Source organism: Tubulanus polymorphus, chromosome 7 (genome assembly GCF_964204645.1).
Source record: "Tubulanus polymorphus chromosome 7, tnTubPoly1.2, whole genome shotgun sequence".
NCBI classification, from domain to species: Eukaryota; Metazoa; Nemertea; class Palaeonemertea; order Tubulaniformes; family Tubulanidae; genus Tubulanus; species Tubulanus polymorphus.
The window spans coordinates 2710325-2737050 of NC_134031.1; the positions used below are offsets into that span (position 1 = coordinate 2710325).

Consider the following 26726-nt stretch of genomic DNA (forward strand, 5'->3'; position numbering starts at 1 on the left):
TAGTAGGTACCGATATATCGTTAAAGAAGCGATGGAAAGAAGACAGCGAAGACTTTTAACCACGTCACTGGCTTATGACGACCTGCGACACCTACCGACGCAACCGATTTTATCGGTGAATGGCGGCAACTGGCGGCTTACGGTAGGGAGACATAGGCCGGCTGTTTACCACGTCAATCTAAATTCAACCCCCCGGCTCACATTGCGAGCAAATTCACTAGTACACGTATTTTGTCTGAAATTAGCATCATCGACCTTGGGAGCTAAATAAAGCAGCGCTTCATTTTAGCGACCTTGGGCTACACATCATAGAAGACTTGATCGGATTTATGAAAGATGCAGATATACCGCGTCTTATATCAATCGTCAGTTCATTAGGCTGAAAATCGTGGTATTCGTCCACGCGAAAACACAATTGCCGAAGTAGGATGCGTATCTGTGCGTTCACATAAAGACGTTCCTGGACAGTTTTCAACGGGATCAAATTTCCATCCGGTGTATACCGTTACCTCATTATCTGGCTAGGGACCTACTGCGGCCATTTCGTGTGACATCTGCCATACGATGAAACAATACAGGCCTATTCGTTTCCAATCAAGATACAGAATTAACGTATGATAGCCTCACCGGTTAGACTTTATAGCGCAAAAAGTCGGAAATCCATTATACGAAGACCCGGTTTTAAAAACAACACAATCCGACAATCCGGAGACATCTCTCCCAATTTTGCGAAACGTAATGGATACATGTTGATATGAACAGTTATCGAAAGGCTTCCACCAGAAATATAGTGATCAAAGACATCGTGTGTCTGGAGTGTTTTGGAGATTGAGATGATTCGATACGGCGAAAGTCTCTCGATGATTTTTTCACTTCATTTAAACGTTGAACATAATGCGGCCTCTGTAGGCCAGTGGGATATAAGGTGTGTCTGTCTGTCGGTACTGTAGTGAGAGTCTATCGGTACTGTAGTGAAAGCAGGTTCGAGTCCTGCTCGTTGCTTACAGTGTGTGGGCAACACTTCGAGGCTGTGGTCCCGTCGCGAGGAATCCTAAAGGTTTAGTCCTGGTCTAGACGTGAAAGCAAGATAAAGCAAAACAACCAATAGATACATGATTTTCGCATGCTTAGATAGCCTTCTATGAAGGAATTCGTATTTTGTGTCATCATGACGCAGGCCTGCAGATCAAAGCATCACTTTGATGCTGTTGATTAAATTATAATCAAAGCTATGACAAACATGTGAGGAAAAATACAAATATTCTAACAAACGCGACTTGAATAAACTTTCCATTTCCACCGAACAGAAAACTTGATTCTATTTGATTTGAAAGCGGACGCTGAAGAACGTCTCGGGACATTAAATCCATTTTCGATATATAAACTATTTGGTTATTCATCTATAGTAATGTTGTCCAAGTTCCATCAGAATACAGAAAACCGAGCGTCTTTTTTTCGTCTGGCAGCAAGAAAAAAATACATTCATCAGAAAGTCAAAACCAATAGTTTGATACTGAAAACCATCAATTTCAACTCAGATGCTGCTTCCTAGAAAAATATTTAAAAATACCCCTAATGATCCACCATTTTGAGACAAGAAAGTAGTTATATTCCGTTTTTATGGTATCTCGTTCATTCACGGCGTGGTTTGAAATAACTAGTCACAGCCACAGCCAGTGACACGTGCATACCGTTTCATAAATCAGATAGAAATCTGAATTCGTGACCGCACGTTTCCTCGTTACTGAATCTGCATGTAATAATTTATCACCAACAACAACTTGTACGACTACATCGTCACTTTCCTCATACACGACGATGGCGATATTTTATCGTAGGTTGAAAAACTGATAACTCCACACAGAGCAAGGAATCTACAATATTCGGTGACATTCGCGTCGAAGATGAAAATGCGCCAAAAGATGAATATTTCAGTTACGCTGACAATATATCCTGTTTGCGGCAAAAATATCGAAAGAGAAAGAACGGACAAGATAACGAGACAATTTAGTAATGTAACGATGACCTTTTCCTGTCAGTATCTTCGATTCCTCTAATAAAGAATAAAGAATGTCAACAAGATTGTTCTGGCCATAGAAAAAGTTTCGTATATCCAATTCTTTACACGTCATAATTTAGTGTAACCGGAGAATTTCGTCTGGCAACTATGCTCTTCTAAATCCTCGTGGTCGATCGACTCAATGTCACGATGTCTCATCTCTCCCACGAGAATCTACTTTCGAACGGATTTTTATTTCACGCGGAATCCTGTTCGTTCATCTGCGCCCCGATTTCATTTTAACTCGGCGTAATCTAATTAAGTCTCTTCTATAGAGTGACGGCGCGACTACTTTTACGTTTCACTGAAAACATGTCCACATGACGAGAGGCACGCGACTGCGTGACAATCGTTAAGGTATCGATTTTGGGCAGGAAGTACGTACTCGGCTTGTTCTAAATGTAACAGCCACTCCGATTGGCTGGCGTACGAGAGATCTAACGCCCTGCTCTCTAATTTTTCATCTATAAAAGTAGCTTCACTTCAATCGACACCAGAAACGAATCGTGTGACTTTTTTCCCTTCTAGACAAGTTACAAGGGCATCACTGTAAACCTATATATGGTTTTTATGTTTAAACGATGTACAAAAATACGAGCGTTTTTATGGCGGATTTATGTTACGATAAAAGATCATGAGAATCACAACCACATAAAAGCAAAATTCAAATGACAACATTTTATGGTGTTTTTATCGCGTTTTTATGTGTCTGCTATATTCATTTCTTCAAGCGGCTCGGCTTGCCTCGCCAGACGATCATTTGACATGGGGGAAAAACGAGAAAAAGATCACATTTTCAAAACGACACTGTCAAAACCTGCGATAACTTCTTACAAATTAATCCCCGTAGAAGAAGCCCGCACAAACATCTTAGCTGGCAAGAAGGATGTATTCGGTGACGTTCGTTCGTCGTTAGTATCGGGGCATTGTTTGCTAACACGACCGAGTTTAGCCAGCTTCGCCGAGACATTGTCGATTAAAATACCCAATCCAGTCGTCATAACCTGTCACATTTTATTGCGTTATCATGAAATATTAGTGCGTTCTTTGATATATTTGCCTCGATATGTTCACCCGGTGCACGATCTCACTAACAACGACGACCATCTTAACGCCTTCCCAACGGTTTCATTCCTCTATAACTATACCCGCCCGATCAAAGGAATCTACGATGTTACGGGTGGCTCAGCATCTTTGTCCTATTTCCTTATTTCTACGAGAACAATTTGGATTTCTGTTTGCATAAAAGTCATTTATTCATTATATAGGAGATGTTTACAGATATTTACATATTTACATATATACATAATTCAATATAATTTCACAACACTTCAATATCAATATTTCATGCAAATTGTATGCTGTAATGACTATCAAATGTCAATTAATTATTTACTCCCTAAGATGTTGTCCTTTTTAACAGTCTAAACCCTCAATATCTTGCAAGCTCGGTAGCATCTGACATGTACCATATCTTTAATGGCAAACACGATATTCACTGAATCTATATTCGGCATTTGGTGCGAACTCGATTCTACCACACGTCCCCTTAGATCGCAAAAAAATCACTGAGGCGGATATACTGAAATTAGTACCATAAATTGGTACTTTTGAAGTGATAGTAATCAGTAAGCCTGTATATACACAGATCTCGCTAGAAGATGATATGCCGATCAGTTGTCATTAAAAAACCAGTGCGAGCGGTGCATTACACGATGACAGACGACAGGTTTCAGTCATCTACTCTTATTTACTAAATGGATCACCAGTGTCGTCTGACGACGGAACCCAAAGCTTTTATCAATGATATTTCTTCTTCCTGATTAGTTTTTGATCGCAAAGATTTTTGTAACGTTTCATCTAGAGGTCCATCGCCCTGAAGGTGGTTTTTACCTTAAAAGGAGTCGAGGCTCGGAATTCAGCAGATGAAATGGTTTTGCATCTTGACATGTCATTTCCGGGATGGAATTGATTTCTGCAGGGCAAGGCCGAATGAAGGTCACACATCCGAGTCGGAAACTGTGAAAATGGACTTTGAAGGAGAGCGTAACTGCAAAATATTAGCAGACAGTTGCAAATTCGAATGGCGTAAGAGTTGATTATTTCTAGCATCTTTTCTAGCCATAACACCAGTTGATACAGCTATCTTTTTATCTAAAGATAGGGATTGACCTAGTTATTTATCAAATTGATATAGATTTCGTTTGATTTTTGTATTAGTTTTTGCTGTCCGTTACAAACCCACCAAACCTGCCGGGAACGAAACAGCGTGCAAAATCATCGGTGACATTCACGGTCTTTATTTGTTTTTTGTTTTTTTAGATATGATTTAGAATATTTGTGTTTTATATTGAATGCTGGATGTTTTGGACATGGCCAGAATCATAATATCTGGCTGGTTTCTACTTCCGGTGACGAGTAGATATCGTTTTATATATATTTAGTGTAAAGAAATAAACGATGAAATTGCTGCAGTATACTATCGACCGGAAGTGAGCGGCTAGTCGAGATAGAATCTGACACCACTTTTCCATACGATCGATTGGGGTATCATTCGGCACTGATCCGTATCCAACGCCGAGTGTCGTACCAATGGCCCCACCAATAATCTGTAATAGTTTGAATATCGAAAACGGTGCCACAAGTACAAGAAATACACTGACGACAGCGTGCAGTGTTTTATTAGATCTGACATAGTGTTTTGTGGTACTTAAATCAGCAGTTTTACCGCCGTTTGCCGCAATAACGGTTAACAATGAGAAAATGAGGATTAGAAACACTGGAATAATGTCACATACAGAAATAGTTTTAGAACGTAAAGTTTGATTTATTTTATGTAGATCGCGTAACTTAAAGCCAGGAAGCAAAAATATGGACATTGATGAGCTGGAACACGGTATTGTGGTGGAGGTTAAATAGACATATCTCTCACCACGTGTTCTATTACCCCAGGGACCAGTCCATTTATGGTCATAAAAAATAGAAGGTGTACTCTGAGAAGAAACTGTCAGAAAGTCCGGTAGTGAAATCAATACGGCCGCTAGTACTGCGGCTAAAACTACATATTTTCGGGCTTTGACAGTCACGTGTTTCATGTGGAAAAATGGCGCTCTAACGGCGACGAAGCGTTCTATAGAGATAATTACAACCGACCAGTTACACAAAAAATTAGTGGATACCTTGATTACGTGAGATAGATAACAAAACGAATAGTGCCATTGAACGATATCGAAATAACGAATATAAAACAATAGAATCCGATTAGAACAGCGCGTGGTATATTTACAGTCATCTGCCAGCAACTTCTGTATGTGTATCGGATATCTGAATATACCAGCAAACAGTACATAGATCTGATCTGAGAACGCTAGCGTTATCAAATACACGAACGTCGCCCGGATCGTAACACTGCGTCGATATTTCAACAGGAAAATTATAGTGAACGTGTTCAAAACTACTCCTATCGGGTAGATAATCGTCGGGAAATAGCGGTCGAACTCTTTGCGGAACGCTACCAAACGCAGGTAATGATACCCTGTGAGTTCTTTGTTCGCCATGGTAGTTTTCGCTCGGTTCGCCCATTATGTTTCACATGAACTTTAAAACGTTTTTAGAGTTGACGATTTCGCCCCACATCATGATTCTTCTGAACGAATTGATATACATGTATACATATGAAGCACCGTTGAAACTTAAGACATAAATTGCTTGATCGATGACTTCAAAAATGATGATGATAGAAGTTTCACTCCAACAAGCTACTTAAAGTATTGTCAAAACAAAATGCATACTTTTTTATGCCAAATAGAAATTAAGTAGAAATGCAAATATCAATATCTCTTTTCGTGGAGTTTTGGGACTCGTGATGTCGTCGTCAATAAACTATATAGTAATCAATAAGCCCCTTCCCGCCACCACCTATGTATATACACAGATCTCGCTAGAAGATTATATGCAGATCAGTTGTCATTAAAAAACCAGTGCGAGCGGTGCATTACACGATGACAGACGACAGGTTTCAGTCATCTACTCTTATTTACTAAATGGATCACCAGTGTCGTCTGACGACGGAACCCAAAGCTTTTATCAATGATATTTCTTCTTCCTGATTAGTTTTTGATCGCAAAGATTTTTGTAACGTTTCATCTAGAGGTCCATCGCCCTGAAGGTGGTTTTTACCTTAAAAGGAGTCGAGGCTCGGAATTCAGCAGATGAAATGGTTTTGCATCTTGACATGTCATTTCCGGGATGGAATTGATTTCTGCAGGGCAAGGCCGAATGAAGGTCATACATCCGACTCGGAAACTGTGAAAATTGACTTTGAAGGGGAGCGCAACTGCAAAATGTTAGCGGACAGTTGCAAATTCGAATGGCGTAAGAGTTGATTATTTCTAGCATCTTTTCTAGCCGTAACACCAGTTAATACAGCTATCTTTTTATCTTAAGATAGGGATTGACCTAGTTATTTATCAAATTGGTATAGATTTCGTTTGAATTTTGTATTAGTTTTTGCTGTCTCTTACAAACCCACAAAACCTGCCGGGAACGAAACAGCGTGCAAAATCATCGGTGACATACACGGTCTTTATTTGTTTTTTGTTTTTTTAGATATGATTTAGAATAATTGTGTTTTATATTGAATGCTGAATGTTTTGGACATGGCCAGAATCATAATATCTGGCTGGTTTCTACTTCCGGTGACGAGTAGATATCGTTTTATATATTTTTAGCGTAAAGAAATAAACGATGAAATTGCTGCAGTATACTATCGACCGGAAGTGAGCGGCGATTTGAGAGAAAATCTCACACCACTTTTCCAAACGATCCATTAGGGTATCATTCGGCACTGATCCGTATCCAACCCCGGTCGACGTACCAAAGGCCCCACCAATAATCTGTAATAGTTTGAATATCGAAAACGGTGCCACAAGTACAAGAAATACACTGACGACAGCGTGCAATGTTTTATTAGATCTGACACAGTGTTTTGTGGTACTTAAATCAGCAGTTTTACCGCCGTTTGCCGCAATAACGGTTAACAATGAGAAAATGAGGATTAGAAACACTGGAATAATGTCACATACAGAAATAGTTTTAAAACGTATACTTTGAGTCATTTTAAATATATCGCGAAACGTAAAGCCAGGAAGCCGAAAATAGGACACTGCTGCGCTTAAACACGGTATTGTGGTGGAGGTTAAATAGACATATCTCTCACCACGTGTTCTATTACCCCGGGAACCAGTCCATTTATAATGATACAAAATAAAAGGTGTACTCTGAGAAGAAACTGTCAGAAAGTCCGGTAGTGATATCAACACGGCCGCTAGTACTGCGGCTAAAACTACATATTTTCGGGCTTTGACAGTCACGTGTTTCATGTGGACAAATGGCGCTCTAACGGCGACGAAGCGTTCTATAGAGATAATTACAACCAACCAGTTACACAAAAAATTAGTGGATACCTTGATTACGTGAGATAGATAACAAAACGAATAGTGCCATTGAACGATATCGAAATAACGAATATAAAACAATAGAATCCGATTAGAGCAGCGCGTGGTATATTTACAGTCATCTGCCAGCAACTTCTGTATGTGTATCGGATATCTGAATATACCCGCAAACAGTACATAGATCTGATCTGAGAACGCTAGCGTTATCAAATACACGAACGTCGCCCGGATCGTAACACTGCGTCGATATTTCAACAGGAAAATTATAGTGAACGTATTCAAAACTACTCCTATCGGGTAGATAATCGTCGGGAAATAGCGGTCGAACTCTTTGCGGAACGCTACCAAACGCAGGTAATGATACCCTGTGAGTTCTTTGTTCGCCATGGTAGTTTTCGCTCAGTTCGCCCATTATGTTTCACATGAACTTTAAAACGTTTTTAGAGTTGACGATTTCGCCCCACATCATGATTCTTCTGAACGAATTGATATACATGTATACATATGAAGCACCGTTGAAACTTAAGACATAAATTGCTTGATCGATGACTTCAAAAATGATGATGATAGAAGTTTCACTCCAACAAGCTACTTAAAGTATTGTCAAAACAAAATGCATACTTTTTTATTTTATGCCAAATAGAAATTAAGTAGAAATGCAAATATCAATATCTCTTTTCGTGGAGTTTTGGGACTCGTGATGTCGTCGTCAATAAACTATATAGTAATCAATAAGCCCCTTCCCGCCACCACCTATGTATATACACAGATCTCGCTAGAAGATTATATGCAGATCAGTTGTCATTAAAAAACCAGTGCGAGCGGTGCATTACACGATGACAGACGACAGGTTTCAGTCATCTACTCTTATTTACTAAATGGATCACCAGTGTCGTCTGACGACGGAACCCAAAGCTTTTATCAATGATATTTCTTCTTCCTGATTAGTTTTTGATCGCAAAGATTTTTGTAACGTTTCATCTAGAGGTCCATCGCCCTGAAGGTGGTTTTTACCTTAAAAGGAGTCGAGGCTCGGAATTCAGCAGATGAAATGGTTTTGCATCTTGACATGTCATTTCCGGGATGGAATTGATTTCTGCAGGGCTAGGCCGAATGAAGGTCATACATCCGACTCGGAAACTGTGAAAATTGACTTTGAAGGGGAGCGCAACTGCAAAATGTTAGCGGACAGTTGCAAATTCGAATGGCGTAAGAGTTGATTATTTCTAGCATCTTTTCTAGCCGTAACACCAGTTAATACAGCTATCTTTTTATCTTAAGATAGGGATTGACCTAGTTATTTATCAAATTGGTATAGATTTCGTTTGAATTTTGTATTAGTTTTTGCTGTCCGTTACAAACCCACCAAACCTGCCGGGAACGAAACAGCGTGCAAAATCATCGGTGACATTCACGGTCTTTATTTGTTTTTTGTTTTTTTTAGATATGATTTAGAATAATTGTGTTTTATATTGAATGCTGAATGTTTTGGACATGACCAGAATCAAAATATCTTACTGGTTTCTACTTCCGGTGACGAGTAGATATCGTTTTATATATTTTTAGCGTAAAGAAATAAACGATGAAATTGCTGCAGTATACTATCGACCGGAAGTGAGCGGCGATTTGAGAGAAAATCTCACACCACTTTTCCAAACGATCCATTAGGGTATCATTCGGCACTGATCCGTATCCAACCCCGGTCGACGTACCAAAGGCCCCACCAATAATCTGTAATAGTTTGAATATCGAAAACGGTGCCACAAGTACAAGAAATACACTGACGACAGCGTGCAATGTTTTATTAGATCTGACACAGTGTTTTGTGGTACTTAAATCAGCAGTTTTACCGCCGTTTGCCGCAATAACGGTTAACAATGAGAAAATGAGGATTAGAAACACTGGAATAATGTCACATACAGAAATAGTTTTAAAACGTATACTTTGAGTCATTTTAAATATATCGCGAAACGTAAAGCCAGGAAGCCGAAAATAGGACACTGCTGCGCTTAAACACGGTATTGTGGTGGAGGTTAAATAGACATATCTCTCACCACGTGTTCTATTACCCCGGGAACCAGTCCATTTATAATGATACAAAATAAAAGGTGTACTCTGAGAAGAAACTGTCAGAAAGTCCGGTAGTGAAATCAACACGGCCGCTAGTACTGCGGCTAAAACTACATATTTTCGGGCTTTGACAGTCACGTGTTTCATGTGGAAAAATGGCGCTCTAACGGCGACGAAGCGTTCTATAGAGATAATTACAACCGACCAGTTACACAAAAAATTAGTGGATACCTTGATTACGTGAGATAGATAACAAAACGAATAGTGCCATTGAACGATATCGAAATAACGAATATAAAACAATAGAATCCGATTAGAGCAGCGCGTGGTGTATTGACAGTCATCTGCCAGCAACTTCTGTATGTGTATCGGATATCTGAATATACCCGCAAACAGTACATAGATCTGATCAGAGAACGCTAGCGTTATCAAATACACGAACGTCGCCCGGATCGTAACACTGCGTCGATATTTCAACAGGAAAATTATAGTGAACGTATTCAAAACTACTCCTATCGGGTAGATAATCGTCGGGAAATAATGGTCGAACTCTTTGCGGAACGCTACCAAACGCAGGTAATGATACCCTGTGATTTCGTTCGACATGGTAGTTTTTGCTCGGGTAGTTTTTGCTGAGTGCGCCCATTATATTTCACACGAACTCTAAAACGTTTTTGGAGTTGTTTAGAATTGACTGTTTCACCTCATTTATATATATATATATATATATATTGTGTATAGCCTGATTGATAACTCCAAAAGTGATGATGGTATTGGCAAACAAAATGCATACTTTTTCATCCCGAATAAAAACTAAGTAGAAATGGAAATATGAATATCTCTTTTTGTGCAGTTTTGGGACTCGGGATGTCGTCGTCAAAATACTATATTTTGTTGATTATTGAAATCATTTAGATTTGTGAGAAATAAAGATTCTTCATTCATTGGTTTGAAAAGATTTACAACAATTTGAAACTAATGTTGCGCCACTGTACGCTTCGATATAGCCAGACTAGAATCACTGACTCATCGTGAAATCTATACCAGATTTATAAACACCACGGTAAAGAAACTTTCTAAGATGCGTAAAGTCAATGTTACCACAATCATCTGGATAAACAGCTCACGTGCCGTGGTGTATTTGAATACGGGATTGTAAAACATGCAAACTTTTCACTTTATCTGCATGCAAGTCACGTAGCCAACTCGCAACTTGTCGAAGAAAGTGACATATTCAAGTCGAAACAATACGCGCGATCGGCTCTTGATCGTGGCTCTTCTAGACCTCCACGGACAAGTTGGTCTTAGCATTGTCTTGCTCGAACAAGTTGTCTAGAGTTGTCTTACTCGATACAAGTCAAACTCCCGATTTACTTTCGTGGATGAAACGTTTTTCTATTAGCAACGCGTGGTGCGTATATTTACAATGTTAGTCTAGATAATTGGATAGTGATTTAACTTCTCATACCACACGTGCCTCCCGTTGGTAAACACAAGAATAATGTATTTCTTCTTGCTCGTCGGATGAACGTAGAAAATCTCTGAACAACATAACGCGAGTTATCAACAACCAACGTTTTCGTCCCCCGTGTAATTAATTTACTGAATGTTTTCATCGGAACCTGACGTATCATTTTGCGCGGATCTCCCACATGTGCAGAACAAGCGAAAACAAAAAGTAATCTATACCTCTACAAGGTCGCGACACATCGCATTATAAACAAGTTAAGAATCGTCGGCGATCATAAGGCGTGAAAAAGATCAACATTTGTTGGCCTGTGCGCGGTTTATTTTTCTCGCGTGAGAGGAGACTGGCACCTTGAGTAAACGGTATAAGTTTATGAAGCCTATTGTAAATGGCTTTCTAATGTTTTATCGTCGCTAAAACGCGAAGCAACAGGAAATGAATGAACGACGGAGGGAAATGACACTGAGTGATTGACAACCCGTTTGTACATCATGTATATGTATTTCTATATCACAGCGCCAGGCTTTATCTCTAGCCAAACCCCTATAGGATGAGCGGCTGATTTGGCCCGTATTAACAATGTCTTTTTGCTTGAATGTATATTTAAGATAAGTTTGGACTAAGATAACACAAACTGTGACTATCGATAGTCGATATGATGATTGATATGTATCAGTTTTGGATCATTTATTCATGATCAGTCGCAAGAATATGAAGGTAAAAAAAGGTTGACAATTGAAAAAAAATTTAGCAGAGCGTAGTTTCGATCTACGGACCTCTGGGTTATGGGCCCAGCACGCTTCCACTGCGCCACTCTGCTACATGTACGAACGAACGAACGAACGAACGAACGAACGAACGAACGAACGAACGAACGAACGAACGAACGAACGAACGAACGAACGAACGAACGAACGAACGAACGAACGAACGAACGAACGAACGAACGAACGAACGAACGAACGAACGAACGAACGAACGAACGAACGAACGAACGAACGAACGAACGAACGAACGAACGAACGAACGAACGAACGAACGAACGAACGAACGAACGAACGAACGAACGAACGAACGAACGAACGAACGAACGAACGAACGAACGAACGAACGAACGAACGAACGAACGAACGAACGAACGAACGAACGAACGAACGAACGAACGAACGAACGAACGAACGAACGAACGAACGAACGAACGAACGAACGAACGAACGAACGAACGAACGAACGAACGAACGAACGAACGAACGAACGAACGAACGAACGAACGAAGTTGCAGAATTTCAACAATTCCGTTTGTAACTATACGATCGCTAATCCTCGAATCTGAGTGGCAAAACTGATCCCTAAATCAATCAGATGAATCTTGTTTTTTCGTTAACAAGAAAATATTATCGAGTCGTTCTTGGAAATCGACTGCGCGTTAACGAAACGATAAAAAACCTAATTGTATATAAGCTTTAAAGCAATCTCATTATGGAGACGATGAAATGCAGCATTTCGTTAAACCGATGAAATTAACCAACGCCTCGGAGGTAAAACAGACGCGAACCTCGCGTTTTCTTTTTGAAGATAATGAAATTAACCGCTTCATAGAGTTTCGAACGCGCCGACCGACGGTGACATTTTGTTTGAAACTTTCATAGTACAAACGCCTTTAGTTCAATTCGATCACCAGACATAAAAAAGCCGCCAAGATTAGATATTCTAGGCGGGTATTGAATTGCAAGAGAATTCCTTAATTACACCGAGGTAGGGTTTACCTACGTAGTGAATACCGTTAGTTCATAAAGAGAACGCTTTGTTCGAAATGGCGAAAACGCGCTGCGATTAGTTACTGCGGGGAATTAGACGTAAACTTTACTTATTCAATACAGTTGACTTTGATCGTCGTAGTAAATGTCGGCGAGGTACGTGTATAGGTGAATAAAGTCGAAATGTCTCAACTTCATCAGTTATGAGGAACGACGAGAATCGTAGCGCGTAACGGGAATAACGCTATATTCTGCATGAGTGTCTGATTTCACGCGTTGAACGAAGATTAAGATTATATCATTATAATCTCCAAAAAGTACATATTTATAAGCTGATTACGACGATTTGATACAAACAATACCGTAAAAAAGTTGGATTAAGCAATTAAAAATATGGCCTTGGTGGCAACCTTTGCGTACTGAACTAGATCATAATGTTATTTTTCTATCTACTGACACAACACCACGCGAAGCCAGTCATGACTACGTTTTCTTTTAAAAATGTATTTTCTAGAAATATAAATGTTTCATTTCAATTCGTCGGCGATGTGTAATTCTCTTCGAACAACTCGTTTAACTGGGAATTAAAAGTATTTGATTCAGGGCGAAAAATGTTAGCAGAGCGTAGTTTCGATCTACGGACCTCTGGGTTATGGGCCCAGCACGCTTCCACTGCGCCACTCTGCTTGATATATTCAATACATGCCAGTACTAAATAATAAATTCGTACTAGTACTTTTGAATTATCATAATCCATACAATTCCAGAGTTGAATAAGTGATGCGCATGACGTCACAGCGTCAAGCGTTAGCGGATAACCGAGTGACAGGTGATTGTCAATATGGCGCATTTTGCACGTAACATCCGAAATGTATATGCTCAAAACTGCGATGAGGTTAGAGGTCAAACCAATTCTTGCAAACAAATGAAAGCCGGTGTCTTAGAATGAAATGCCTTCCCTTAGTCATACCCCAACTCCCTTATAGTGTAGATCTCAGGATTAATGGTCAAGGTTAGGGTAGCGCCATTATGACCCTCCATCAATCTTTAGTTGGGGGCATCTGATTCTTTGACACCTGTGAAAGTTGACAACGTCTATATTTCGGTATTCTAGTCTTTGGGATTGGTTCCTCTAGCTGCGCAGGTTTAAGTATAGAAACGTATACATTTGTCATGAGAACAGTAATAGGGATTATTGTTCTAGCGATGTCGAAGGCGTCACGACACAGATATTCCACGCACGTTCCAGCGATGTAGTAATTTTCAGAATATTTCGCGGATAATCAGATGATATTCATTTCAGATACGATGTGCTGATTATCTTATTGAATCAATTTTGCACAAGATCGTACACTTCCAATTACACCACACACTTTTACGGGAACTGGAAACGACGGGAGTAAAAATCTATGATATGTTCACGATTGATTTTTGTGTGCGAGGAACGGATTTTTGGAAACTGCCGCGATAAATACGTGATAAAAATCTCGATTATTTTCCGTATGTCAGTCACGGAACCGACGGAAAATAAGGCGATGATATCGAAATGTACGTAACGCGTCTATTTAAAAATTCGAATAAACTTCGATCGTGGAAAATATCATAAGATTCGACCCGGTACTCAGGTGCTATATGTACATAGCTGCCGGAGTTGTTTTGTGGCAAGAAAATCATTTTACGACATTTTAGCATTAGTTTGCTACAGACAGCGATTTGGGCGATTGACGCACTAGTTACGAAAGGAAGTATTTGCACCCTGTTAGACCAAAGGCATAGCTTTTTCTATGTTGAAATAGTGTCTGTTTACATGATTATTTTCTTTGTGTTTAGTTATTTGGTGTACCCCTTACAAACCGACTGCACTGCTGGAAATGAAAAAGGGAAACCATGTAGTTTTAGCCAACTGATCATATTTTCTTTAATTTCTAGAATAATCTGTAATACGCGCGAATATGATCCGCGTTTTGATAACTGGAGCTGCTATTATTTCAAATATCCCACGAGATTATTGCAAACGAGAGAATATTAAACGCTACTACTACACGATTTAAAAACACCGATGATGCATTGGTTGAAATTATTGTCTGATAGTGAGGTATGTACAGCGCTGATTGGAATTTAAGAAAAAGAATAAATTTGACGCGAATATTCAGAACTTGAAATATATTACGCGTACTGCGTGGGCCTACTGTACTAGGGGATCGAGTTTCATTCTATTGAATATCGGTTGATAAAACGGCTATGATCTCTTCGTAATCACCGACTGAATGTGAGGACGTTTATACTAAATCGAAACAGAACACAACAACATAGCAGAACTCACTCGCTCTTCAGACATTATGCTTCAGTATGTGTTCAATATGTAGACAATTTGCTGATGGTCACAGAATGATAATCAATGTTTCTAATATTTTATGTATTAGAGCCCGATTGATTCTCCGAGGAATGACGAGGTGTTAAGTGTTACCCTGTTGCTACTTGTAAAGAGAAAAATCATTAAGGCTTTCACGTGAAATCTGAACCTTCGCCATGATCTCCTCGTCTGTCTAGACTACTGGTAATACGACCAGTGACGGGTCCTCTGGAATATTACATATCTCGTTAGACGAGTGGCTTATGAAGATTTTACGGGGGAAAAAAAACGCATTCTCAAATGTTTAGAGATTTGCTCAGTTGACATGGTACACATTTTGTTCTTTTTAAGTCCTTGAAAATGATAAACTTACAGCCTAAAATTGAAAAAAGTGTACTGAGAAGGTACAACAGGACAAGTTTGTGAAGTTAGTTTGGGCTTTAAAGAACGTAGTGCCATATCACACACAGTGTCCTATCATCTTTAAGATGGTAAGACTTGCGTATATAAACTATAGGCCTATCATTGTAGTATTTCGCAAAGCTGGACCAAGGACTAAGATAAGTTAGTTAAGAAAGCAGAAAGCCCAGTCAGGTCAGTGTCTTAGGTGACGCCGCGGCTCATTTCCACCCCCCCCCCTCGATTTCGGTTAATACATCTGATATTCATAGATCTATAAAATCATATACAACAGACTTATCGAAAGCCGGATGCATCGCATACGACGTAGGAATATCCAGCGCGTATGTGATTTCCCTGCGGATCGGCGACGACCTTTTTCTAGCTTGTCTCACTTGCTATTGCAGTAATACTTGCTTCGTATCGAACGAATTAATCTGACGGTCGAGGTAATAAAAATTCTCTCCACCTGGCGATTGGTTGATGCCTTTACACGCTGCTCTAACGATGGTAATATTGAAACTACGGATCTGGCCGATATTAGGTTCATTCGAGTGAGACCAAGGCCAAAGATGAGGAAATGTTGTCCATTGTGACGGTATCTCAAAACGGTCTTGCTGTGGTATGGTAGTTTGTAATGGTTATAGTATAGCCGGATTTGTCGTTTTGACATTTGACAGAGCATCATTTTACCTCATCTAATTGATTGATTACCGCGATATATTCGATTCGAGAAAATCTGAAATCGAAGTCTCGTATCGAAACGAATAGCTCAGCCGATCGATCACTTCCAGAAAATGACGTCCATTGACGCTTCTCAAAAATTTGAAAAATCCCATTATATTGACGGGAGAATGTGACAATTATTCCAGCTTATAAGATCGTGAAATTAGAAAAATTCCATCGTATCACGAATAAGCCCTAATTAGCTAAAGGATGAGTTACTTTTAGTCGAGGCAAGGCTCGAGTGACCGCTCGGAGATGACCAGATGAATGTTAGGTCTATAATCTTAATTTCCAATTAGGACTTCAGTATTGTATAACGTATTTTATATATATTAACATTATTTTTCATAAAATAAAACTTCTGTAATGAGAAAAAAAGGAAGATGAATGTTAGGAGGGCCGGCGCAGTGAAGTCCACTTCGGGCTACGAACCTTGATTTTCAAGATTCGTCGAAGTTCACGATCTTGTAAATTGCGGACCACCTTCAATAGTTACCGGTCGATGAAACGTTGCCCGAGAGAACTCATCTACGAGTAATTAGGTTAATCCTTTTTTAGCCATTTAGGCAACGCGTATATTCGCGCAGTTTTCGTGTGTTTGAGTATTTTTAAAGATGTTTTATACGTACACGGTAATTGATGGTTCGTCTCGGGGAGAAATGACACCAGGTGTTTCCGGGTGAATTAACGAACGTCCCCGCATTCGTCTCAAATCTCGCATCAATTATGTATGATTACAAGATGTCAACATTATACTGATCGCGAGTTATAGCTCTCGTGTCCGAGACAACAGAAAGCAAACAGATAAGTAAATCAGATCTTATTCGCGTCGAATAATGATTTGCTGAAGAAAGGCAGCGACGAATAAAATGCAGTCGGTTATGATTTGATTATTCGACTCGACCGCACGGATCAAGGGTTCGTGAGAAAATGAATTCAACCGACTGGCAACTATTGCATAATAATCTGATTTCGAGACTTCAAATTCGACGGATAGATACAACCAGGGATTCTTCACGATAACAACTCCGAACAGTTCCGTGTTGTTAGCTCATTTCACGATATCGTACCCCGCAGTCAGATCTTAACCCCACGGAAGCCTCTTGGTGACATACGAGATAATCTTTTCACAATTACGACTTTCGAATTTCGTCATAATAATTCGAAATTGTGAAAAGATTATCTCGTATGTCACCTAGGGGCTTCCGTAGGCTCCCGTATAACCTTCATCTGTGTTCACGATATCTTATTGAATACAACGACATGACGCTGATCTCTAGCGAGAGTTCGAAAACGTCGTGTATTTTGAATTGAATTCTTTATAACTTTAAACTTTAGTTTTAAACTTATTGTCGAGTTGAGAAGATACACAATATCCGGGTAAGATGAATGGCGAGAGAAATCCCACGATGATTCAGTCAAAGTTGAAAGAAAAAATACTTGAATAGAAGAGAATTTATTTTTAGCAACGTTTCGGCTTTACACTATTAGAGCCATCATCTGAGTAGTGTTTAGCCGAAACGTTGCTCAAAATAAATTCTCTTCTATTCAAGAATTTTCAATCTTTGACTGAATCATCGTGGGATTTCTCTCGCCAAACTTATTGTCTGTTTTCACAGCGTCAGCCAGAGTGTGGCTATTCTACGATAACAACCTGGGATTTAGATTCATTTCCAGGCGAGGATGCGGAGATTTCTGAACGCAGACACTGCGCTTGTCCGAGCGTATTCATTTTCGTGTGAATCTCCCCGGAAGTCGCAGCGCTCCGGATTTTGACATCGCTCGTCCAGACGTGATCAAACAAAAACGATCAAATGATATATTCGCAGATAAAGACCGCTTCGCACTGATAGAACCGATCAGAGCACGAGTCTGAATTCACCGCCATCTTAAGAACCTTTATAGACTAGCTCCGTGACGCGCAAAGAATCGTCAGAAAAAAGCCGTGAAAAAATACACGTAACAAAATTTACGCCACTGAAGGGTACAGTTTTTTTCAAGACAAATACAATAAATCACGATCAGTCCATCTATAATGACCAGCAGTGTTCTAGCTACACTTCTTCCCTGTGAAATGGACCGATTGATGATTGATTAGATTTCGGTGCCGGCAAGCCAAATACAGATTGCATTTCCCTTACTGAAGCAAGTGACGATGGGCGGAAACGGAAGGTATTCACACGCAGGCGACGCCGTTGTGTTGTGTACGTCATCAACTCGTGATGAAAGTACACAGTATTTAGGTGTTTACGTTTAACTTCCCATCCAACTTGGGAAAAATGTTACGAGGTATTCTGTTGGAAATTTCGTCGTTTTGTGCGAATATCTAAGAAAATTGAGGTCAGTATATTGGGAATTTGATTGGGTGGTGAGGCCTTGGTGAAACTCGAATGCCGAGGTGGCATAAATTCTTAGACGCTTTGCTTCACGTTCTCCGACGTGGCTTCATATAGCAGATTGCGGTGGTGTTATCGAAACAATGCACCCGCCTTATTGTCTGCAATTCTTCTCATTCTAAGGACGATACGCCACTACATTGTCAGATTTCTTTCCCTCAAGAGTTTGGACCAGAACACTTTATCATCAATCATATTCAGTTCATTCATCCGTCGAATGAAGGAAAACTGTCGTCTGTATGCATTGCGTATATATCATAAAGCATTGTATACTTGCTGATTTGCGTGCATTCGTCGCTGGAATCAAAGAGTTAAAAAGCCATCCTCTCGTCATCATCGTATAAAACAGGTTGAAATACACCGACGTGTTTTAAGGACGCCAGCTGTGATTTAAGTACCTTGTGTTGCCATCATTTCGTGGAATCGAAAAATAGGTGAATTCGTAATCCAGCAATCCGAGATGGGGGGGGGGGGGTTAATCTGAGCAGATAAAGTTCGAGAGCGAATTAGCCGTGCAAGTTAAACGGCTTGTGGTGTGCATCAACCAGTGCCGTCATTTAACACGGGGCGTAATTTGCATCACAACGTTACAATATAGACATCGGCAATTGCGATATTCCTCGCGGACGTTCTACCCTAGATACATCACCTCTTAAATCAATGAAGAGAACTTATTCACAAAAGATCGGTTTCGTATCTACAAGTATGCTATTTTTCTGGTACCTGAGGCTAAAACCGTGTTAGCAAATTTACGTCTTTGCTCGGGAATGTGCCCAAATAGATCATGATATTATATATCATAATTTGAATATAATTCAAATGGAATAATACAACCGTAGCGTGTGCTAAATTACGAATTCAATACTACAACGATAAAATTAGCCCCTGCGGGTTTTTTTAAAAACTTTACCATGAAGAAAAAAAACGTCGACGTCTTTGGCCCCTTCGACCCTCAGCTACATCCTTTCATCTCGCTCGGTGTACTAGATGTTGGTAGTTAGCGAGTGAGCGAGTGTGCGAGACAAGCTTCGTCATAGCGAGAACTGAAATTATACCAAATTACCCTGTGATGTTCCAGATCCTAATAAAAGGCGACCGAATGGAAAAATACAATTTGTTAACGCAATCCGCGATATCGAAATCATTAGACATCCAGAGCCACCGTCGGTAATCTGAGTTAGATAGAAAATCAAGCGCATTCGGTTATTAGTTCCGACCACTATAGTCGACTAGATACGAAAACCGAATTTGGCCCATTATGTACTGGTAAAGATAAATAATACTTGTGTTAATATAATGTGAAATGATTCGGCATTGACGCGGTTAGATCCATTGCTTTAGCCCAATGTAAACGGCGCATGGAAACACGGAAATACGGATGCAAACGTGTTTTGAAAATTTTGTTCCCGAAACCGCGTTTCTCATTTCTCGTGTTTCCCTGTGTCGTTTCTCGTAAACGCAGACGTAAATGTGTTTCTCCGTGTCGTGTGCGTTTATGAGAAACACGTTCCTGTTTCCTGCTTCCCGTACCCCCTGCGTCATCTGCGTTGGGCTTCACAAGATATAGTACACTTTCCCGGCATTTGATTATTTTCGGTATACGATCGCTGGTTACACAATCATCACTAACGTAAAATCGTTTTTTTTCTTCGGTTTTGATCGAATACATCGATCTGAGATGGCATCGTGTGCGTCGACAACATCGGGATATCATCGACACCAGAACGGCCGTTTATTTCACCGGTCTGGTCCCACACTGGAGACCATTGTTCGTCGAGGATAAGAGGAGATATTGGTAATATTCAACAGCTTGTACATCGCCTACGACCACTCGGGTCGTTATCATGCGAAATAACGTCGATACTCTGTGAAGAAACGCTAAACGCTTGGAGTCGAATACTGTTTTTCTATTTGTTGCTGTCAGTTGCGCATCAATCAATCAATAGTTATTAAATTCAGCTTTATTCCGTTTTGATCGCTAAACTTAAATTGCAAATTTTTTTTTGAATATTGTCCTATCACCGCTATCTCGCCTTATCCGACCAGATAAAATGGGGATTATTCAAATCATCGGCCGTAGATGGAATATTTTGTTCTAAAAGCCTAAAACAGCTTCGCAAAATCTGACAAAGGATTGAATATTCTATTTCGAATCCAATTCTAAACTTGATTTACAATTTTCATCAATTATCGGTAGTAGCTACAATCGGGCAATACGTCAATGTTTTCGGACTAAAATAGTCTCGGATTGGGCTTAAGGCCTTTTTAAATTACTTGAAGTACGGAAATTCTGCCGAGAATATCATACCAGAAATTTTCTTTATATTGGTCCACCATATTTTCTTTTCATATTTTCCTTCTTACTTGTTTACTCTCAGTCACTCCAAATGAGATTCAACTTACATCGCTAGAAACTAACCGAAAGTTCATCGGTTGAAACTATGAAAGAAACCGAAAATACCAACGAACAGAGAAAATGAAAACGCCTACAAACAGTGATAGGAAAATGGAAATATCAATCTCCTAATGGTGGCACTATATAAAAATCGTATATGCCGCTGAAATCCCCGAGATAAAAAATGCAAATCTATCCATCCCCCTTTCATGACAGCAACGCTATTCAATTGAAACATGTAGACAGGATATTTCCGTACAGAATTTACCGGATATCAAATACAATTCGCGCGCGAGAGCTTAAGATTTGAATACCGATGAAGATTTGACGGTTATACGGCACCAGATGGGAATTGCTTCCGATTGAAATAACGTCATTTTTCCGCAACGAAACCTCGACTGTGAATCGACGGGAATCGAATCAGTTCGATATTTACTTGTAAATTGTCAATAAACCCATCGCGCTAGTGTTGTATTACAACTGAAAATGGCGAACGAATGGCAGCCAATCAACGAAGCAAATATTACGTTTGTTTTCCGACGAAGCGTTCGATTTGTTTATTTTTTCTGAAGAGGTTTTTCTTTTACGCCGTTCTTAGCGCAAACGTAAGATGATTCTTCAACGATTATGCAACGACCGGAACACCGGAGTAATGACCGTAAAGTCAAGATATTAATTCCCTTTGAAACTTTAAAACTTTGCTCATGACCTTTCTGTAAAGTCGTTTGCCGCCCTAGAAAATGACTAAATGATTATACACTCTCCCGACTCGTTCATTTAGCTGCTTGCTATTGGCTGCCAACTTTTCGATGTTAGTGGACCAGTGGCCCCGGTCGCAATCAGGTTCGATGAGATCTCACGGTGGCCACCATCTTGGAACTAGGCAACCGTGCTCAGTTCCGTCGTTCGCTATTTTCGGACAAATAGTTCGGACTGAATGACATTAAGCTTCACGAATATTCATATAGTTCGCGAATATTTCACATCCGGCCAAAACCGGAAAAAAATATGCTCTGCATTTCTGCTTACGTAGCACTGCGTCACAACTAAATGGCATCGTTGCGGGTATGTGACGTCATATCCTGTGACGTCATATCATAAACGCTACGAACTATCGACGGAGAAAGTTCTGAATTTATAGCTTTGAAAAGTAGAATGTTAGCGCAACAGGAAAACAACGAGAGCAAAAACGCGCGACGACAGCAGATGAAATATAGCCGGCATTTAATCTGGTAAGGAACACGCGGATTGATACGGTAACCAGCGAAGCAATGTCTTGGCAAAACAATGCCTGCTTTTGGGCAGATAATAGAGCGCTATATGAACGCGCAATTAGCTCGTCGTCGCTACATCTATCAACGACAATTTCATCCGTGAATTTTGGAAAGGTCAATAGTTGCGCCATCAATCCTCGAATTAAAGGGGTCTAAATTACCAGCTTCGTTCGGTAATCGTTCGCTTTTAATTCGACGCTCGAATTATGATAAATGCGACTCTCAATTAGGATCGTCGGGAACTTTACACCGCCTCAACGCCACCACCGCCGAGTTACACGATGAAAAATTAGTCGTGTTTTTGTTGGAAATGAAAAAAAATGTCCTTCAGCCCTCAGTTAAAAAAGGAACTAACCATAATTCTACAATGTCATTAGATAGAATTGGAAATCAAAAACAAAAACACTTGAAATAATCATTGGCGAAAGATGTCCGTGTTGTGGTGAATCACACACTGATATAATGAGATAGATGAAGTCTGAAAAGTTTCCCTAAAGCTAACACGCCGAATCAATTGATCATTTTGCTTTTCGGACTTCATTTTTCTCGTTATTCTCATACTTTAAAATACTTTAAATATTTCAAATATTTCCAATACGGAACTGCATAATTGGCTACCTCTCTCCGCTCTTCAGTTTTTACTCCCACCTCTCACTTTCTTCCTCGCTCACTTGCTATCCTCCCTTACACTCACCCCCTTCATCCTCCCTACGCCCCCTCCTTTAACTCTCTAGATTGAAAGATGCTCTCAAACCCACTCGCGTCACTAATTTCGAGCAATGCAACCTCACCGACAAAACCACCCAAGAAACGACGACATCTCAGGAATTCGACGGCGGCGGCGCGTGCCATGTTTATTTCATGAATGCATTCATTCATGAAGCTAAGGCGAGTTAAAAGGGGAGGCTTCGCTGTTTGCTTTGATGTCGACGATGCGTCAAACTACTTTTATCTAATTCGCGAGCGAAACAGCGAATACACAGTTTAAAAGCTATAATATACTTCATATTCGCGAAAGAACGGATTTTCGTCGCGCTAACAACTCGAGCCCCGTTTTGTTTCCGATTTAATCCTAATTCCCTCAGGATTTTGACGATCGCAAATTCTAATTTGCTTTCGTTTCTTTTGACGATGACGAATCTACATCATTAAAAGGTATTCTTCGCTCGTCGACGAGCGCTAGGGATTAAACCTATACACGTACGTACGTTTACGCGATAATTTTCCCAATTATAGCAATTTCATCCATCATAAAATGTCATCCGGGTGAAGGAGCATAAAAATAATGTATCTGCGTTTGAAAGTTCTCGTGAAGTCATCGTTATAACGCGTCATCATTTCACGGAACATCTCTTTTCTAAAAATATATCTTGTATGTGAGATTTTTCTAATGATTTTTAAGATAATATTTTTCTTCCTTACCTATAATTCAAAACTTTCAATCCCCTAGTTCATATTTGCTTCTGCTCTTTCGTCAGTGGATACCTAGTATTACTTCCGTCTCATTCATAAAACATCTTTGCCTATATGAGAATAGATAATCTTAATCCAGAATTTCATTCAAGCGTTGATTAGGTGAAAATAAACTGATTAAAAATGAAAATGTAACGCACAAACGTGGAGCGGGTTTTCAAAACATTTTTCCAAACGGCCGGGTTTGAGATGCACCATCAACTGGAATGCATTTCGAATGCATTTTTGTAATTCACGCCCTTATCGCATTTGAATCGTCAAACACTTGAAAGAACGGCATCTTTCAAACGCGAATACCGAGCGAATTAAGTCGTTCACGCGAAGATGATCATTCGTTTTTCTAAAATGATTTACCAATCTATTTTACTCGGGCAAACATCATAAATGTCAGCGATATTAGAATAATGGGGCGAATCATTGGACCTAGTGATTTCAAGTCGAAGAGATAAAAATGTAATTGCGCTTGACGATATTACAAAATCCATTAGTGCTCGTTCTTGGATTACAGCACCGTCGACGAATTCAATCTCTCATCGATGTCGACGAGTCGCTGTATTGCAGTCAAACAAATTATACGAGATCAATTTCATTAAAAACGACCGAAAGAAACCGTCCATTTACTTCGTCGCTCTCCCACGGTTTAACGACCATTTTAAATCCTTCGTCTAAGAAGAACCTATTGCGGCTTGTATGGTACAGCGTAAAGCTCGAGGGTATGAGAAGAGTCGCTGCATAATCTTGTTACTATCTTAAAATTGGGATTGACCCGTTTATTTACTTCTATTAGTAGATTCAATTGATTCGTTTTGTTTTGTTTCCCCTTACAAACCCCCACACCTACTGGGAGCGAAACAGTCTAGAACTAGTCTAGAAGCAACTATTTTTTGGTTAATCGGTCCAGATTTTTATGAGGTCGTTAGTTCTCTGTATAATTTCCGGTCGCGAATCATCTACAGGGAGGAATAGAAGTGATATCGAATTATTTTTTAATGCTATCACCCTGGGATTCACGGGGGTGTGCGGGAATGTCTTATTCAAAGAAACACTGGCGCGTAAAATAGACACCGCTGACAATCCCCACTGGCGTCTGAGCTTAACTGGTAGACATGAATTCAGATAGATTATAGCTGCGTGACCAGTCTATCAATTGACGATTTTAGGAAATTTTATTTTTTTGCAATAAAGAGCAGGATGCAGATTTTAGGTTGATACGTCATTAAAGCTTATAGCTCGTAGTTTTCTATCGATTATTCAGGGAAAGCGTTTAATAAATCTAATAATTGTGACTTCCGTTTTTTAATGTAGTCTATAGCCTAAAGATAGAACTAAAACATCCTTAAACTGACCTCCGGCAATCGGATAACTACACAAGCTCATTTCGAGCTATTTTGCTTGGATTTATAAAACCGATGGATCTAAAATGTTTTCATATATTTACATGTAATGTCAATCTCTTTAGCTGGCTACTATTAAACTGCGATGACATTTTGAAACTAGCCTCCTAAATAGACAGGGATGGTCCTAATGGAAAATCCAAATATGAAGTACCTGTTTTACTGACTAAACTTCGAGTATCAGCAACGAGGTCCGCGAAGGAATTGTTCGCTGATAGAATTTGTCAAGCTTTTATACCAGCAAAAACATCTACAATTCGACCTCATATTCAAATGACACCAATCTTTCACAACCATCTAACTTTCAGCTTTAATTTAATTAAGAAAACTTTCACTGCTTTTGTGAAGATGGAGAAGATTAAGTTCGCTTCTTCACATCGGCTTCGTGTTGAATCAATTCATAAGAAAAGATGGCTGAAAAAGCGTCTTGGGAAATGAATTCTGTGGAATTCTTCATTTTACTCGGTTCATTCTCTTTCCCTGGTGTAACTTTGTATGTTTAATTAAGGTTCACGTGTCATAAAAAGAACGACTCAAGTGTTAACAAGTTTTCGCTCGTTAGCGGAGATGATTCTGTTTCATTCAACGCAACGCAATGTCTGGAATATGATACGTACGCGGTCCGGGAAAAAATAGGGGAGTCGTCTGTCAGGTCTCTTATAGATGCTTGAATCCATAAAAGACAAGAAAATCACTCGTTACGATGAACTGTGTCTTCGCAATACGAAATAGTTTCATTAGTGATAGTAACTCGATCGTCCTTGACGCTTTTTCAGTGCTACACATTTCCCTCAACCTTCAATAAATGCGAGCACTCGCGCCGTGAGCGGCTTCGACTGCGAAATACCTCACTAATTTCAAAGAATGAAGGTTTCACGCAATTTTACGACGATGGTTCGCGGCACCACTTCAAAATCCGCCAAGAGGTTCAAGGTGCTTTGAATTTATTCCGATTTGACGATTGACTTGAAGGAAATACCGCTATTTCTGACTAAGACTCAAACCTAGATTTATCGTGTGTGTGTAGATCAAGTGAAAGAAAAATTGAAAGTGCATCAAGACATAGCAGCTTAATAGATCATACTGAAATCAAGATGGCGGTATGAAGGTAAATCGTTTAAATACCATTCAAACGCCTCAATTGACAATTCATCGAACTGACCTACTTGATTTCATCGACTCTTCGAAAAGCCCTTGAACAGGTCAAATAGGTGATACGTAAACGCTATAGAAGGAACCAAGAGGCAAACATCTTACCTGGATTGGTCTATTAGAATTACATTGATAGATCGGGTCTTGTGCTCATTTTAGCGAAATGACAAAAGAAAAGTGGATGAAACTCATATCAGCTTAACTATTGAATTACATATATTCTTAACTGCAACATTGAAAAACCTGCAATATCGCACTAACATACGGAAAGCTCGATTCATCAAGTTAATCTCTAGACCAAAAATAGATTCAGATAATTAGATCGTGATTAGATTTTTTTTAGAGTCGAGAAAA

At 39.7% G+C, this 26726-nt stretch overlaps 1 protein-coding gene and 2 non-coding genes across 3 annotated transcripts in view; 1 reads left to right on the forward strand and 2 right to left on the reverse strand.

Annotated features, from left to right (window-relative positions):
* LOC141908210 (metabotropic glutamate receptor 2-like) overlaps nucleotides 1–26726 on the forward strand; it is a 76243-nt gene that overhangs the window by 6023 nt on the left and 43494 nt on the right. The gene's annotated exons all lie outside the window — the stretch shown is intronic.
* Trnam-cau (transfer RNA methionine (anticodon CAU)) lies at nucleotides 11802–11873 on the reverse strand. Its single transcript has one exon. It is a non-coding gene; the product is annotated as a tRNA-Met (tRNA).
* On the reverse strand, nucleotides 13426–13497 carry Trnam-cau (transfer RNA methionine (anticodon CAU)). The gene has a single exon. It is a non-coding gene; the product is annotated as a tRNA-Met (tRNA).